Source organism: Macaca thibetana, chromosome 13, assembly GCF_024542745.1.
Source record: "Macaca thibetana thibetana isolate TM-01 chromosome 13, ASM2454274v1, whole genome shotgun sequence".
Taxonomy (NCBI): Eukaryota; Metazoa; Chordata; class Mammalia; order Primates; family Cercopithecidae; genus Macaca; species Macaca thibetana.
This window is the reverse complement of record NC_065590.1, coordinates 23,025,710-23,044,681: the sequence shown is the minus strand read 5'-3', so window position 1 is coordinate 23,044,681 and position 18,972 is coordinate 23,025,710. Positions and strand designations below refer to the sequence as shown.

Below are 18,972 nucleotides of genomic sequence, written 5' to 3'. Positions count from 1 at the left end.
TCACAAATGTTCATAGAAATTATTTTTGAAAAAATCTTTATTTCATTTTATTTGGCAAATTAAATTTATTTTGAGTAGTTACATGATATCGAAATATTTCTATTCAACATAAGCATTTAAGCCAGTGCATCATAATGTCAGACTCTGGGTTTAATTTAGAAGTGATTTTATTCCCCATATTGTCATTTCCCAAAGTATTTTGAAATAATATTGCTGTGATGCTATACATTGTGAATAAAAATCTATAATCCTGGTTGGAACTCCAGTTCTTTCTAAAGGTAATTCAGTCTCATTTCTTTTACATTATTTGCTAAGAGTTAAATTTTTATACTGATAAATTGAGATGCTCTAGAAATAACTGAAGTAATGGAAACCATTTACATGTTATGTTTATGTTTTCTCAGCCTGCTTTTCAATGTTACTATTTCAACATTTTGCAATTTTTTAAATTATTTTTAAAAATTCAATAAAAATATTTTAGGGTGCGAGTTTTTATAGATTATCATGTTAATAAAAGATTGGAGAGTTTCGATCAACAAGCTAGAGGAAATAGCCTCAGAATTCCAGGCCCTCTTCTCTTCATTCCAATCCTGTAATGTTCAAACTTTAGTGCACATTGTGAAGGAATTACAAGAGGTTATTGTTAAAATCACAGAATTATAGGTACCACTCTCAAATATTCTTATTTAGGAGGTCAAAGATGAACTAAGGAGCTGGATTTAATCAATTTCTCAAGTGATTCTGATGCAGGAGACTGCTTTGATTACTCTCCTGTCAAGACTTCCTCGTCTATAATCTGTGATACTTGGAAAAATTTTACTTTTTTTCTGACCTTACCTTTTTTTATTTAGTATAATTGACCGTGAACCAATTCAGAGGTTATTATAAATTTTAAACACTGAGTATTCTTCAGAAAAACAAAACAATTTTCAAAATAAAATAAGTCTAAAATACTTTCCCATGACTGCAATTATGATAGTTTCTCTTGCTGTAAAAACAAATATGGGGCTTGCTAATAAATAATTATGGTTCATCTTGTATGTTAGGACAACATATTACATAGATGTCTACAACATTGTTAATAAATCAGAATTTGGCCACATTTCAACTCTGTAAGATCAACATCAGTCTCTGAATCATACTGTGACTTTTCCTTGTCTAAATCAACCCAATTTAAATTAAGCAAGTGGTTTGTATGCATGTGCTGGACTTGTGAGAATTATAACCCTTCATGAGAAATGAATACAACCTTCTATAGTTTCATATTCATGATTTCTAGTCTCCCAATAGAGGCATAATTTAAAGAAGCAACCTTACCTCCCTAATGCACAGAAATAAGCAAGAAATTCATTTATTGGTTAAAAAAAAAAAAAAAAAAGTGCTCACAGCTCTGTCCACGTCCGGGCTTAGGTATTGTTTAACTTATGTTTACCGAGTTGTTTGTTTCTAGCAATTCCTGCCTCATTGGCCCAGTTTGAATGAATGCACCAATGCCTCGGTCTCCTGCTTAGTATGTTAATGCCTCATTGGAGCCCACTCTCATTTACCACTAATGTAAGATTCACTGTTGCTCTTGCCAGCCCTATTCTAAGATACCTATCCTTCAGATACTGATAGAGGTTTGATTCCTGTGAACTGAGTTTCTGTATCGAAGACGCTACTTCCTAACCTCAGTTCTGTTGTCCCACAGGATGGTAGCATAATGCTCACAGTCTCTCATAATCTGGTTCTGAAAAGTCCTGGGTGGTAGAGAGAATGATATTATGCTTTTTAATGGGTTCATATAGTGCAGACTTTCTCATTAAGTATCAATTCATATGGTTTACAGTTCTGCCAAGCTGGGAATACTGCCATATCCCTTTGTGTGGTTAGGGAACTCACAGATGTATTTATGCCAAAATTCACAGCCACTCTGAGTCAACATTTTATTGCCTGCACTTAGGGGAGGCTCTGGCAAAGGCAGACACATCATAAATGTGTGAAAAGTAAATTAAATATTCAATTATGTCTAGAATCTATTATTACAGAGTACATAGGAAAAGTGATGCATTGTAAGGTCCAGGAGCATTGAAAATATATGAAAAATCGGATTCTAGAGATAGTCCTTGGCAAATATCTGTAGCACTTGAGATTCAAGCGTTGAATTTTCTAAGTGCAAAAGAAGTATGATATGGGATCTGAAAGGTAAACTGGTATAGTAAATTGACAGATTTCTCTCATAGTACACCAGAAAACTAAAAAGCTTACTCAGTTCTATTAAAAACTCCCCAGTGATAAATAAAATATATCATTTCCTTGGCCATCAAAATAGTTCTTGTATAAAATTGCAAGCATATATTCCAATAGGTGTTAGAAGGAATGAGCTTTGCATTAGAGAATAGTGGTTTTTAAAAGATAGACTGGGAACTTCTCAGATAAAAGCTAATTAGGCCTTTGAAACATGCAGAACTGGGAATGGAAAGACACCATAAACAGCTCTGAAAATCTTTGATAAATTACATGTGTCCATAGGACAGTTGCATGTACACACACACATATATACACAGTAGGCTTGTGGTACCCTGAATAGATTTTTCTTTAGTCCTTCTTTATCTTCTTACTACTGTTTACAACAGAGAAAAAATGGAAAGAGATAGAGAGTGGAAAGGCCACACAACTGCCCAGTGATTACCTAATTAGCACACAGCAACACAACAGAAGAAACTTCTGTGGTTGCATGCTGCAAGCAGACTGCTCTGAGCAATGTTTTATGAAAGATACATAGAGAGGGAAAGAGAGACAAATTGGTATGTACAGTCATCCTTCAGTATCAACGGGGCAGTGGTTCCAAGACCTCTTGTGGATACCAAAATCTACAGATGCTCAAGTCTCTGCCTCTTTTGGATACCGAAATCTATGGATGCTCAAGTCTCTGATGTAAAATGGCAAATATCTTTATATAACCTGCGCATATCTTCACATCCTCCCATATATGCTAAATCATCTCTAAATTACGAATAATATCTAATACAATGTAAATACCAGTGAACTGTGTTTATACTGTATTGCTGTATTGTTTAGGGAATCATGACAAGAAAAGTAGTCTATACATGTCTAATACAGACACTTCTTTTTTGAGACAGTGTTTTGCTCTGTCACCCAGGCTGGAGTGTGGTGGTGCCATCTCTGCTGACTGCAACTTCTGCCTCCCATGCTGAGATGATTCTCCCATCTCATCCCCCCAGGAAGCTGGGATTACAGGTGTGTGCCACCACACCAGTCTGATTTTTTGTATTTTGTGTAGACACAGGGTTTTGCCATGTTGCCCAGGTTGGTCTCAAAGTCCTGAACTCAAGCAATCCACCTGCCTTCATCTCCCAAAGTGCTGGGATTACAGGTATGAGCCACTGTGCCCAGCCCAGACACATATAAAAAATTATTTTTGATCTGCTATTGGTTGAATCCACAGATATGGAGCCCATTAATAAAGAAAGCCAACTATATACATATATTATATGCAGATATATATTAATATAGATATATTATATATACATATACAAACCCCACAGCCCAACTTTTCAATCAGTCTCATGAAACATCAGTCTTATTCAAAACTAAGCTAGATTAATGCTTAGCAAAAAATTCAAGGATGGACCACAGCAACATATGCTACATTCAATGTCTTTGGGGCTATGACTCCATCAGACACAGAATTCTGAATTACTCTTTTCTACCTGAGACAAGCATTGGTTTCAGATCACATGCATTTTAAACTACATTTATAAAAATAATGTATATATAACTACTGAACTATGTGTAATTAGATAAACCAATTGGGTGACAATTTTTGTTAACATCAAACTCTTTCTACTAAGTATAGGAAAAAAATGAAGAGACAGAATCTAAAAAGGAAATGGATATACCATACACACACTTTGCTTTATTCACCTGGTGGCCAAGATACTGAACTTCTCTTTGGCTCATGGTTGTTACATCAGTGTGAATGATCTTAGACAAACTGATAAATGGACAAGAACCTCAAAAGGCTAGTCACATATGAGAGCACTGAATTAATTGACTTTAAAATAACAAAAATGATAATAATGATTATTCTAAGTATTGAAATAAAAACAAGAGATATTTTAACTAGATTTTGACTATTTAAAATTCTCAGTTCTGGATTATATCCCATAAAACTCAATGGTGTCAAGTTTAAATATAGATTTTTTGATGAAAATCAAAATATGTCTCCTGGGGGTGACGGCTCATTCCTGTAATCCCAGCACTTTATGAGACCAACTCCTTGCTTGAGCCCAAGAGATCGAGACCAACCTGGGCAACATGGTAAAACCCTGTCTCTACAAAAAGTAATAATAAAAAAATTATCTGTGCATGGCGTTATGCACCTGTGATCCCAGCTACTGGGAGACTGAGGTGGGAGGATTCATTGAGCCTCAGGAGATTGAGGCTACAGTGAACCATGATCTTGCCACTGCAATCCAGACTGGGCAATAGAAAGAGACTGTCTCAAAAAAAAAAAAAGTCATACATACATTAAAATTTTGTGTACAAATAGGCATTGTAGGAAATTCCCAAGGATGTTCATAAAACACAAATTTCATTTTTAGACTTAGCATAACTAACACATAGTGATGGACATATTTAATAATCCAGGAGAAATCTTAAAGTATTATATTTCTAAAGATTTAGTTTGTTATCAGTTAGTAACTTAGGTTCTTAAGAAAAATATAGTCGCAACGTTAAAAAATATATTTTATTTTCTGGATTCTAAAGTGATTTCTTTTTTGTTTTGTTCTCCTTTAGAATTATTAGCATGTATGACATGTAATTCATATTGCAAAAATTACATGTATTCAATTGAAAAAGACCTTAAAATTCATCTAGCCCAATGATTCATCAAAGACTGGAAATCTTACAGACCGTAGGATAGGAGAAACACATAAGGTCTTGAACTTTCCGGCCAAAATCCTGGTGAATACAGAGCACAGAGGTCTTCACCACTGACACAATCTCTATTACCATATATAATGTTTCCCCAGTAATGAGTTTCCTCCATCACCAGATTTTTAAATCATCTGAGCAGCCACTTAAGATGCTTTACAAATTCTTTTCTGTCATTAATAATGCTGTCACATGAGAGTGCTTCTCTCTGCCATCACTAGGCTCCTCTGACAGCCACCTCTTTTTGCTCACTGTGCTGCCATTTATCAGTATTCTGCATTTATGTTCCTTCAATCCATTTGGAAGTTCCACTGCATAACAAATTGAAATATAGAAATATGTGGTGGTGATGAATTTTAATAGTTTAAATCAATTCTGGGGTGACTTGGTTCTTTGAATATCTATATATTTATCTTTGTGTAAAATATACATCTCTACATCTATTTCTGTCTCAGTCTCTATATCAGCATTTATAAAAATCTTGGTTGTATTTGCAATGATAAACTATATCAGGCTTTACAGAAATTTTCAGAGAATTCATACCAATCTCTACAATTTTTCAGGAATGAGAATTTTTTAAGGTAGTCATAGGAAATAAAATAATAAGATACATTCCATTAACTTAGCTTCAAAAAATCAAACTAACAACAATATAAGAAAGAAATTTGCATGATTTATATAAATGAAATGCAAATTTTCACTAAGGATCATTGATTAATTATGAATACTAGTCATGTTCTTAGTATTTCTCTGGACTCTAAAGATTCAGCATTGAAAACACTAAAGACCATGCCAATATGAGTTATGCCATGGTAGAGAAAATTAGAAAATAAATAGGAAATGTAACTTCTGGCAGTGATAAATGCTATGAAGAAAAATAGAACAAATGAAAAAGATGGGCTATTAAAGACGTGGGACAGAAAGAGGTAAGAAAGTTGGCTTAGCTGAGGAAACTTCAGTAGAGACCCAAAATGAATTAAATAAACCTGATAGATTAGATAAACTGACACAAGGAATTATAATTGCTACAACCTTTCTATAAAGCAATTTAGTTATCTCTATATAGTGCATGGGAGTCCACCAGTATAATTAGGGGTTAATCGTGGGAAAGGCAGGGCTAACGAGGGAATAACTAGTGCAATGAACCTGAACCATGCTGTAAAAAATAAATCACGTGAAATAAATGAAGACCTATTTTTTAATGAGAGCACTAAGTGTTGTAAAGATATTAATATTCATAAAATCAATGCATACATTTATCCCAATAATAAATTGATGCATGGAGTTAAAGAGTACCCTCTATTACCCTCTCCCTACACCAGAAAAGAAAGATTAAAAACCTGTCAAAGTGAATGCAAAGTGAAAGAAACAAAAAATTCTGCTAAAACAGGAAAAATAATTTTCACAAGAAAATAATGATTGCATGCTTGAACAACTGTCTGTTAAATGCTATTATAAAAGTACTATAAGCAAAATAACAAGTTTGACAATGAAATAGACATGCATATCAATACAAAAGAAGGAACACAGTAACAGGTAAAAGTATATATAATTTAACACAAGGTGGTATCCCATATTCATACAAAATAACAACATATTTTTTGAGAAAATTGGATAACTATTAATGGAAAAAGGATCAATTGGTGCTCCTCCTCATACCTTAAAACAAAATTAAATCCGTTATAATTTGAAAGTTAAATATTAAAAATGAAACCACAAAAAATTTAGAAAAATAAAGATGAAATTTTATTATTCATAATATTTAGTAATGAATAAAAATACTACAATGTCAGCAAGTGCAATATAGCATAGAGAAGTTTAAAATATATATATGTGTGAAAGTAAAAAAAAAAAAAAAAAAACTATTTTGAATACTTTTTACCAACCAGGTACTAGAAGATTTAATATATAGGTGCCATTATTTAAAAGGAAAAAGAAGATATTCTCAAAAAAATAATTTAAAACATGTGCATCCAACTCTCAAAAGAAATATAATTCACCAAAAATCATCTACAAGAAATATTCAAATAAATTAAAATGAAAGCAAATTATACCTTTTGCAAACTCATAAACTTTATATAAATTAAAATTAAAAACTAGTTACTATTAGCAATAGTTCATGATGAATTAGATTAAATATTATTGGGAACATTGTTACAACCTTTCTATAAAGCAATTTGGCTATCTCTACATAAAGAATGTTTTGTAACATTCCTTTTACCCTTCAAATAATACTTCTAGGAATTTATGATAAGTGGATTACAAAGAAGAATGCATAGATGCGTATAAATATGTTTGACCGTTATTCAAAACATAAATGCCAAAAAGTGAATAATTATATGAATCGTGGTTTAGAGACATAAAGAGCTATTATGCAGACATTAAAATTGTATTTTTGTTAAGTAGTAAAATGAGAATTTTTCAGATTAAAATATTTATATAACTATTTCATTTAATTTTCACAAAAGCATATTCTGTATTCCTGTGTTCTTAATTAAAAATGAAAATGCTTAGGTAAGGAAATATTTTTCCCAAATCACACAAGCAAATTGGTATGAAGTCTAGATCAGACTGAATGTTAAGTATATGTTTACAAACTTATTTCTGTATTTCTCATAACAATATTTTATTTAAAAAGAAAAATTAGAACATACTACTATATAAAGAGTGGCATGATATAGGTACATGTACTTATTTATATGTGATATTTATGTGTTTATACTGGCATGTGTTCCCATTCTTTTACAAAATTGATATGGAAATCACACTCTAAATATTATTGCATCTTTCTTTCTAAGTACATATGTGTATTACATATTGAAAGAACAGAGATTAAAATAAAGTTACAGTGATTATACATAGGTGATTTTTTTATTGTTGTTTTTTAATCACCCTAATCTAAAATTGTTAAATTGTTCAATGGAATTACAACAAATGTAACACATTATTGTTCGATATACACAAATGAATTTTCCCAGTCTTATTTTTACATAGAAAATCTTTCCAGAATACTGAGTTAGACTACATAGTCAACTCCCATACTTTTTGTAGACATACCTGTATGTTATCACTTACAGCATATTTTAAAATGTGTCCAAATATCTATTTCTTCTCTAATTCTAGACTGCTTTACAGTAGTTTCCATAATATTCTTATTTTCCTTCACTTTAACTCCCTATTAGCACATAAGTGGGATTCAATAAATACTAAGTCAAATATTAACTTTCTAAAGGGTCTTCAATTTGCATATATATATATTTAGGTTTGATCATGTGATGTTAACAATATTTGAGGGTTTTTACTTCTCAAATAAAAATAAAAATTGTTATAAATATAACAATCTCATATTGATCTAATTAAAATATTACATTAAGTAAAATATTTACTTGTGTTAATTTCCTGTATAACCAACTTTGCATATAGTAAATACAAAGTATACTTTTACTATAAAAGTAAATAAGTGAAGGTCCAGTTTGGCAACACATATGCTAAAATGGGAATGATATAGAAAAGATTAACATGGTCCCTGTGCAAGGATGACATAAATATTTTTAAAATGTTTCATATTTTAAAATAAATAAATAAATGAGTTAATAAGTGATCTATTGGTCCCTTACAATATCTTTACTCATGGTAGAATTGAACCATAAGTTTGGATAAGCTGAATCTCCAAGTTGGTGTTAAATGACCACAATAGTAAAGATTTGAAAAAAGTTGAAAAAGCTTTGTGAATTTTTATATATTTATAGGAGTATGCTCTCATTATGATAAATAATAGCATTTATTCATTTTAAAATATGCAACACATTTTCCTTTAAAAAATTAAGGTGGGATATAAATAAAATGTAGGCATATTAGAGAATTGTATATAGTTAAGAATTAAAACAGATGATTTACTATTATGATACAATATGCAGTACAGGCTGATGTAAAGTAATGGATCATATTTGTTAAAATAATTGTATGCTGGTGCATAAAAATGTAAATGAAGTCCACCTATTTTATGCATGGTGAAATCAAAGAAATTAAATCTTTGAAAATAGTTATGTTTCATTCATTTCATATAAAATTTTATTGTTATTTGTTAGAGCAAAACTTCCACATTTAAACATAAATCACCATATATGTATATTTTATTCTTAAAGAGATATTTTATAATGCCATTATTATATAATACAGAAGATAATATTCTCTGATCATATACAAAAATATTCTGGTAGAAATAAAATGAAAATAGATTTTTGTAAAATATTTTCTTTTCTTTTTGATAAACTAAAACTATCATTAAAAACACTGAAGGAGTTGTATAAATTCATACACCATGAGTTCTCTCCTCTTACCAGAGATGTGTTAGAATGCAAGAACAGATTAGGAGAAAGTCATATATTCTATAAAATCACCTTCAGTGATTCACTAGGACCTTGCAAATTCCCAGTTACAACTAATTAGATTACTGGAATGAAGTAAAGAGACTGTTCTTGGATAATATCAATAGGCTTTAGAGTGTGTATATATGTGTGTTTTAAGTCTACAATGAATTGTTTTATATATATATTTGTAGTGTTCTGCAACAATAAGCATAATTAAATATAGAATCATTCCATCACCCCTCCAAGAAACTTCATACGCATTGCAAGTTGGTCCCCACTTTCCTCCTTAACCCCAAGCCTAGGCAACCACTAATCAAATTTTTTTCTCTGTACATTTGTCAATTATGGACATTTCATATAAATGGAAACAGACACTATTTAGTCTTTTGTAACTATTTTCTTTCATTTATCATAATGTCTTCTTAATATGCTCATGAAACAACCTTATTGCTGATATGGAGAAAGTTTTTGTGGCTGGGGTAGATCAAACCACCTACAACCTTCCCTTAAGCCGAAGCCTAATTCAGAGCAAAATCCTAACTCTCTAATTCTGTGAAGGCTGAGAGAGGTGAGGAAGCTGCAGAAGAACAGTTCAAAGTCAACAGAAGTTGGTTCAGGAGGTTTCAGGAAAGATGCCATCTCTATAACAAAAGTACATGGTAAAGCAGCAAGTGCTTATGTAGAAGCTGCAGTAACTTATCCAGAAGATCTAGCTAAGATCATTGATGAAGGTGGCTACATTAAACAACAGATTTTCATTGTAGATGAAAGAGCCTTATATTAGAAGATGTCATTTAGGACTTTTGTAGTTAGAGAGAAGTCAACGTCTGGTTTCAGAGCTTCAAAGGACAGGCTGATGCTCTTATTAGGGATTTATTCAGCTTGTGACTTTAAGTTGAAGCCAATTCTCATTTACCATTCCAAAAATCCTAGGGCCCTTAAGAATTATGCTACATATACTATAATGTGTTACATAAATGGAACAACAAATCCTGGATTTTATCACATATATTTACTGCATGGTTTAATGAAGATACACACACACACACACATACACACACACACATATATATGTTTTTTTTGAGATGGAGTCTCACTCTGTCATCCAGGTTGGAATGCAGTGGTACAATCTCGGCTCACTGCAACCTCCGCCTCCCAGTTCAAGCAATTCTCCTGCCTCAGCCACCCAAGTAGCTGGACTATAGGTGCCTGCCACCACGCCCAGCTAATTTTTGTAGTTTTAGTAGAGACAGGGTTTCACCCTATTGGCCAGGCTGGTCTCGAACTCCTGACCTTGTGATCCGCCTGCCTCAGCCACTCAAAGTGCTGGGGTTACAGGCGTGACCCACAGTGTCTGGCCGGATTAGTGCATATTTTAAGCCCACCGTTGAAGCCTACTACTTGGAAAAAGAAGATTCCTTTGAAAATATTGCCACTCATTGACAATCCACAGTTTCACCATGAGTTCTGATGGATATCTGTAGGAGAGTAATATTGTTTTCATGCCTGCAAACACAGTATTTATTCTTCAACCCATGGATCAAGATGTAATTCTGGCTTTCAAGTTTTGTTATTTTAGAAACATGTTTCATAAGGCTATTGCTTCCATGAATGGTGACTCCTCTGATGGATCTGAGCAGAGTAGATTGAAAATTTCTGGAATGGATTCATGGTTATAGGTGCCATTAAGAATATTTACGATTGAGGGAGGAGGTAAAATATCAACACTCATGGGAGTTTGGAAGAAGTTGATTCCAGTTCTCATGGATGAGTGAGGGGTTCAAGACTTCAGTGGAAGAATTAACTACAAATGTGGTGGAAATAGCAAAATAGCTAGAATTAGAAAAGAGTCTTGAAGATGTGACTGAATTGCTGCAGTCTCTGGCCAAACTTTAAGACAAGAAGTTGCGTCTTATGGATAAGCAAAGAAAGTTGTTTCTTGGGATAGAGTCTACTCCTGGTGACAGTGCTGTGAACATTCTTGGAATGACAACAAAAGAATTAGAATATTACATAAACTTACCTATTAAAGCAGTTGGAGGGTTTGAGAGAACTGACCCTTGTTTTGAAAGAAGCTCTACCCTGGGTAAAAGGCTATCAGATGGCATCACACGCTATAGAGAAATCTTTCATGAAAGGGAGAGTCAATCAATGCAGCAAACTTAGTTTTTGGCTTATCCTAAAAATTGCTACAGCCACCTCAACCTTTAGCAACCACTCCTTGATCAGTCAGCAGCCACCAACATTGAGGCAATACTTTCCATCAGCTGAGATGATCATTAGAAATTTTTAGCAATAAAATATTTAAAATTAAGATAGGTACATTTTATATACATAGTGCAATTGACTCTTGTTTTGATAGAAGTTCTACTCAGGGTAAAAGGCTATCAAACGGCGTCCCATGCTATGGAGAAATCTTTCATGAAAGGAGGAGTCAATCAATGCAGCAAACTTCTTTGTTGTCCTATCCTAAGAATCGCCACAACCACCCCAACCTCTGTCAACCACTACCTCCATCAGCCAGCAGCCATCAACATTGCCTTCATTTATTTCTGTGCGTTCTCAAAGTCTTTGGTAGCATTTGCTTAATCAATATAGCTTTACTCTCATCTTCCTATTTTGTGCTGTTAATGACAAATATATGACATTCTTATGTTTTAGATAAATTACTTTTTAAATCAGATAAAAGAAAGAGAGAAAAGTAATAAATATTTATGCTTTCCTTTAGAAATATATAATTGTCTTTCCCAGTTCCCCTTGTTTATTTGTATGGATTCTGATTATTTTCTGGAGTCATTTTACTTTAGTGAAAATCTTTCTTTACTGTTTTTTGTAATGCAAATCTGCTAGAAAAAGTTATCTTCATTTTTGTTTTTCTAGGAATGTATTTTTTAATTAAAAAATAGTTTTGTTAAATATACCATCTTTGGTTGACAGTTATGTATTCTTTCAACACTTTGAAGATGGCATCACACTGTATTCTGACTTATATTGCTTCTAAAGAGAAAGCAGCTATTAATTTTCACTTGCGTGTGATCACTTATATGTGATGAGTTGATCTTGTGTTCCTGCTTTTAAAATACAGTTAGCCTCCCATATCCAGTGGTTCCACATTCATGAATTCAACTAACTGTGGGTCAAAAAATATTTGAAAAAAATAACAATACAACAGAAATACCAATAAAAAGTAATGTAGTATAACAACTATTTACCTAGCATTTATATTGTATTAGGCATTATAAGTAATCTAGCGATTGTTTAAAGTATATAGGAGGATAGGTTATATGCAAATACTGTGTCATTTTACATGATAGACTTGAGCATCTGCAAATTTTGGTATTTATGGAGGGGTCTTGCAAACAATCTCCCATAGACATCGACGGCTGATTGTATTCTCTTTGTCCTTGTCCTTCAACATTTTATTATGATGTGTCCTGGTGTGGATATCTCTGTGTTTATCCTCCTGGGAGTTCATTGAGCACTTGTTATATTTATAAGTTAATATTTTAATCAAAGTTTATAATTTTTTCTGCCATCAACTCTTCAATTATATTTCACCCATTTATCTGTCTATGCTTCTTCGGGTACTGTTAGTGTGTGTGTATATATATATACACACACATATATATATATGTAGTTAATGTCATTTTACATTTTTCTGAACCTCTATTTATTTGTCTTTATTATTTTTTCCCTTTGTTCTTCAGATTTTATGCTCTCCATTAATCTTTGAGTTCTTGTTATGTTCTTTGACATTTTTGTTTGTTTAATTTTGACATCTGGGCCTTCTCACCAGCAATTATTTTCCTGCCCATGGATCATACATTCTTGTTTTTTTAATATGTCTCATAACTTATTTTGGCAAAAAAAAATGAACATTTTAGAAAAGATACTGTGGTATCTCTGAAAATTGATGCCTCTGGGGCCTTGTTTTTGTTGTCATTTGCACCTTTCTATATAAATAAATAAATAATAAATAAATAGGTAAATATGGTGATGCTTGCATTATTTTAGTTGTCTTATATATTATATAATGTTTATGGCTACATTTATACATATTACACTAAAAAGTATACTACATATTACATGAATGTGTATGAGTCCCTGGCTCAGGGCCTTGCAGGTTACAATCAAAGTGCTGGCCATCCTGTTCTCTTTTCTGCCGCTCAGAGTCCTCAGTTTTAGGACTGAAGTCCTCAGATACTAGATGATTCCTTGCAATTTCCTGTCATGTGGCCCTTTCCATAGGCAGTTTATTATATGACTGTTTCTTCTTTAAGGCCAGTAACAAAGTCTCTCTCTCTCTCCCCCCAACCTCCTTTTTTTTTTCTCTCTCTCTCTCTCCCTCCTCTTCTCCCTCTCTCTCCCCTTCTTTTTTTCTCTCCTCTTCTCTTTCCTTCTCTCTCTCTGCCTCCTGTTCTCTCTCTCCCTCCCTCTCTTTTTTCCCTTCTTCCCTGTCTCTCTCTCCTCTCTCTCCTTCCTTGTCTCTCTTTTAAGTTGGTTAAGTCAAATTTTAACATGAGGTGAAATAATGACAGTAACTATCTCATTATTTTTGCCATAGTCTATTGACTAGAGGGAACTCAAAGTTTCTTCCCACATTCAAAGGCAGGGAATTATATTAAGGTGTGATTTATTGTAGGTTATCCTGCAGTGTATCCAACATACATATATAAGTATACGCACATATAATAGCATTGGGTAAAGAGTTTACAAGTGTTATGTTTATTTTCCCTTGGTATTTTTCTGTGTATAGCATGTGTCCATATATTAATCATTTATTGTTTTTAGTGATAATTCATGAATAAATTAAGCTTTTGGCAGAGCCTAGGAAGCAAAAATAAAGAGTTCAAACAGAGAAATTATTACCTGTCTCAGACCTACCCTGTCTGGCTTTTCCTCTGAGTCCAGTGGGCATAATAGGGTACTGCTTCTTAAATCTTTTTTTTTTTTTTTTTTTTTTTGAGATGAAGTTTCATTCTTGTTGCCCAGGCTGGAGTGCAATGGTGCCATCTTGGCTCACTGCATCCTTCGCCTCCCGGATTCAAGGGATTCTCCTGCCTCAGCCTCCTGAGTAGCAGGGATTATAGGTTCCTGACACCACTCACAGCTAACTTTTTGGTATTTTTAGTAGAGATGGGGTTTCAGCATGTTGGCCAGGCTGGTATCAAACTCCTGACCTCACGTGATCCATCTGCCTCGGTCTCCCAAAGTGCTTCTCAACTCTTAAGGGAAAATATTGCAGTTCTTATTTTTATGAATGAGTTAATTGCAAAAAGTTGTGCTTTTTTTTAAGTCTTAATAACTGTTTGTGTCACTATAGGTCATTTATGTCTGGTAAATGAGAATATTCCTGAATATTATCTATGGAGATTATAAATTTTATATCATAATTAATATTGAATATCCAATTTGTGATTTTTATAGTTTTATGTATTTCATACAAAGACCATTAGTTCATGATTTTTTTCTCTATTTTATTTAAAAAGAAAAAACGCAGAATAAAAAAATTAATTTTACAGGATGACATATAAAATAAGTTAAATATACAATAGAGAAGTCTGAAAGCAAGTTGAGATACAAGCAGGCTCCTCCCTCAAACTTTAGTAATCATTTATCTATATAATATCTACATAGTCATCATCCTACGATGACAAGAGCCATGTGTTCCCTATTCACTACTATTCCCAGTGCTCAACAGAGTTTCTAGGAAATTGTAGGTGTTAGCAAATCTTTGCTAAATGTCATAAAAGGGAAGCTGACATGTGAACAACCTATGCCCCATTCTTCCTAGTGAAACAGAAAATTGGAAAGAGACTTTCAAGCAATACTAAAATTATATGCCATTCACTAGATGTAACATAATAAAATATTAATAATGAATTATGTAATATATAAATGAAATATGTTATATAACAGAATATATATACTACATTAATTCTATAACCTAAAAAATAGTTTACTCCTAAAGATTATCATTTTCATTTATCTATATTCACATTCTTGAATTCATATTCAAGCAATAGTTATTTATTTCTTTTTTGTTTCCTTTGAGACAGAGTCTTATTCTGTCACCCAGGCTGGAGTACAGAGGCACGATCTCAGCTAAATACAACCTCTGCTTCCCAGGTTCAAGTGATTCTGCTGCTTCAGCCTCCTGAGTAGCTGGGATTACAGGCATGTGCTACCACGCTCAGTTAATTTTTGTATTTTCACAAGAGATGGTGTTTCACCATGTTTTCCAGGTTGGTCTCGAACTCCTGACCTCATGTGATCTGCCAGCCTTGGCTTGCCAAAATGCTGGGATTATAGGCAAGAGCGACTGTGCCTGGCCTCAGGCTAGAAAACTGTCATTTTGTTTTAGCTAAGTCTTGCATTTGGGTGGTGTTTGGGGATGGCTAAATTGTGACCAGAAATTCACCTTAGATAATGTCCATTCTGGCACATCCAAAAAGAAATAAAGGTTACTGCCCAACGTAATTGCAGTTTTGGACCACAAGTTTTAAGTTATTATAACTAGGCTCAAACATATCTTTATTAATCAAAATAGGAACCACTACAGTCAGCGCATTTTTGTCAATGAGAAATAAGTTTGTTTATACATGTAGTGTAAAAATTCACATTTCAGGATTTGGTGAACTCTCAGAAAGCATTTTCTGCACCTTGCTGGTTGTGGAAGTGTTTTCCTTGCAAAATGTTGTCCAGATGCTTGAAGAAGTGGTGGTCAGTTGGCAGGAAGTCAGATGAATATGGCAGACAAGGCAAAACTTTGTAGCCCAGTTCATTTAACTTTTGAAACATTGATTGTGTGACTTGCCATCTGGCCTTGTCATGGAGAATCAGGCCCTTTCTGTTGACCAATGCTGGCTGCAGGTGATGCAGTTTTCAGTGTATCTCATTGATTTGCTGAGCGCATTTCTCAGATGTAATGGTTGCACCGGGATTCAGAAAGCTATAGTGGATCAGACCGGTAGCAGACCACCAAACAACGACCACAACCATTTTGGGGGGCAAGTTTGTCTTTGAGAAGTGCTTTGCAGCTTCTTCTCAGTCCAACCATTGAGTTGATTATCACGTTATCGGATAAAATTCTTGTTTTGTCGCACATCAGTTTATTAGAGAAATGGTTCATTGTTGTGTAGAAGAAGAGGACACTTCAAAACGATTTTTTTTTTTCATTTTCTCTCAGCTCATGAGGCACCCACTTACCGAGTGTTTTTCACCTTTCTGATTTGCTTCAAATGGTGAACAGCCATAGAAAGGTTGACACTGAGTTCTTCAGCAACTTCTCCTGTAGTTGTAAGATGATCAGTTTTGATAATTGCTCTCAGTTGGTCGTTGTCAACTTCCAGTGGCCAGCCCCTATGCTCCTCATCTTCAAGGCTCTCGTCTCCTTTGCAAAACTTCTTGAACCACCACTCCAGTGTACATTCGTTAGCATTCCTGGGCCAAATGTGTTGTTAATGTTGTCAGTTGTCTCCGCTGCTTTACGACGCATTTTTAACTTGAATAAGAAAATTGCTTGAATTCACTTTTTGTCTAACATCACTTCCGTAGTCTTAAATAAACACAAAATAAAAAGCAAGTAACAAGTTATTAGCAAAAAAGCATAAAGTAAGAAATGTGCATTAAAATGATGTAAACATAACAACATTTATTTAAGAATTTAAGCCAATGTCAAAAAGCAAATTTCAACAATGCAAAAACCGCAATTACTTTTGTACCAGTCCCACTATTCCTCTTTTAAAATATTAATCAGTTTACAAAGATAACAGCTGAGATAATTTGTTGTAATTCTGACTAAACTTTTGTTTTAAGAAGCCAAGCTATAATATGTTTAGAATATGTCAATGTCAAAACAGTGAACTAATTTTTACAAATTAAGGAAAAATAAAATATTAGAAAACTTGCTATAATAAATCAATAGTCCAAATGCTTACCTCTTGTTAATCTTTTGGGTAATCACAACATGCCTGAGATAGATCAATGAAATAAAGACAAAATTAAGTGCTATTTGGACAACAAAACATAGGTGAACAAAGTTCTCAAAGCCTCACTATTCTCAAGATTGTGTAAATGGATAGATCATGCATGAATAAACTGGTAAGTCAAAGAATAATTAAAAGTTGAGGCCAAGAGGCTTTTGGCATAATGAAATTTGACCAACGGTCCTAAAGGGAGTCTGGCTAGAGTAAGGCAAAACATTTCTGCGTCTGAGAGGAAATGGAGAATTCTACAACTTACTACGGCAAGGTTTTGAGCATGAAAACATAGAGGAATTAAAAAAAAAAGAAAGACCGGTCAGTAGTAATGATGCAATTACTAATATTATTTGATTGAAGCTTAGTAAAAATCTCCTGCCCAAAGTAAAGATAGATCCTAGACAATGGAGAGACTTTACTTATGAATCAGAATCTAATTACTTTAGGTATCAGACTTTATACAATTTCTGGCTATTTTCCTGTTATCTCTTCTAGATCTATTAACCATAAAATCAACAGCTAGTGTTCTAGTACTGAGCTATATCTTGGGTGATTTTTTAACTGTCGGAGTGAAAGTTAAAAATTGTAATTAGGAGTGGAAAACAGATTTTATTAAGGACATAGCAAAATAAATAATAGAGCATCCAGATAATGGAACATAATTAATAGAGCTTACAGTAAATGTTTCAACTATATACCTATGTTTTATTACAGTTTATGGTATAGTGAATGCGCTATCATCTGAAAACATAATGAGCTTTGAATGTTTTCTTGTTGGTAGTGCATCTATAGATGGTTTGTTTTGTTCCTTTTAGTTTTTCAATATTATCCAAATGCTTCATAATGAGTTTATGTTAATATTACAGTAAAAAGTATGTTCATTATTTCTATTTTAATAACATTGTGTGTAGTTCTATTCCATTACTAATACATTAATATTCATTTTACAAGCCCCAAATTTGGTTTCACAATCTGGATAAACTCCTCAGAAGTTTTTTGAAAGAGTGTATGTGTTTGTTTGTGTGTTGTGCATGTGTGATTGTGTGTGTATGTGTGTCTGTGTCTGTGTTTGGTTAATTTCTAAAGCAATTGCACCACCGTGGTGCAATGGTATTGTAACTGTTCTTATTAAACTTACTGTGTCAAAAGCAGGAACTAGGATGTTAGAAAAAAATTGATATAAAATGGGTGCTTGGCAGATCATTGTTAAGTGAGAGAATGAAGAAAGAAAAAGTAAAACATTAAGAGAAATTCACTCTTTTAGAAAAGAATTTAACAGACAATTGTTGAATTCTGTATTGCTATCCAGGATATGATCAGTGTAAAAAAATGTTTTACTAATTAATGTGTCATTTGTAATAGAATTTTAGGGAATACAGAGCAATGGGCAAGATACAACTAAGAGAATGAAGTACCTGGACTAATCACTAAATCACTGTGAAATCTTTAGCAATTCATTTCCACTCTCTGAAATGCAGAGCTTTTATTAAATATAATATTGGCAATTAACCAAGGAACCTCTAAATTCTGCTTTGCATTTGAGCCATTTGTTCTATGAATCTATTGTCCATGGCATGTTTATGGCTCTCAGATTTTTCAAATGAAATATCAGCACAGATATTATAAAAAGTGAAGATTCCTTATTATATTTAATTTAGTGAAAAGCTTAAAATGGCATG

General features: G+C 33.2%; 1 pseudogene; it reads left to right on the top strand.

Annotated features, from left to right (window-relative positions):
• The first annotated feature begins 8,412 nt into the window (after positions 1 to 8,412).
• Positions 8,413 to 8,512, top strand: LOC126934498 (uncharacterized; annotated as a pseudogene).
• Positions 8,513 to 18,972: the final 10,460 nt, after the last annotated feature.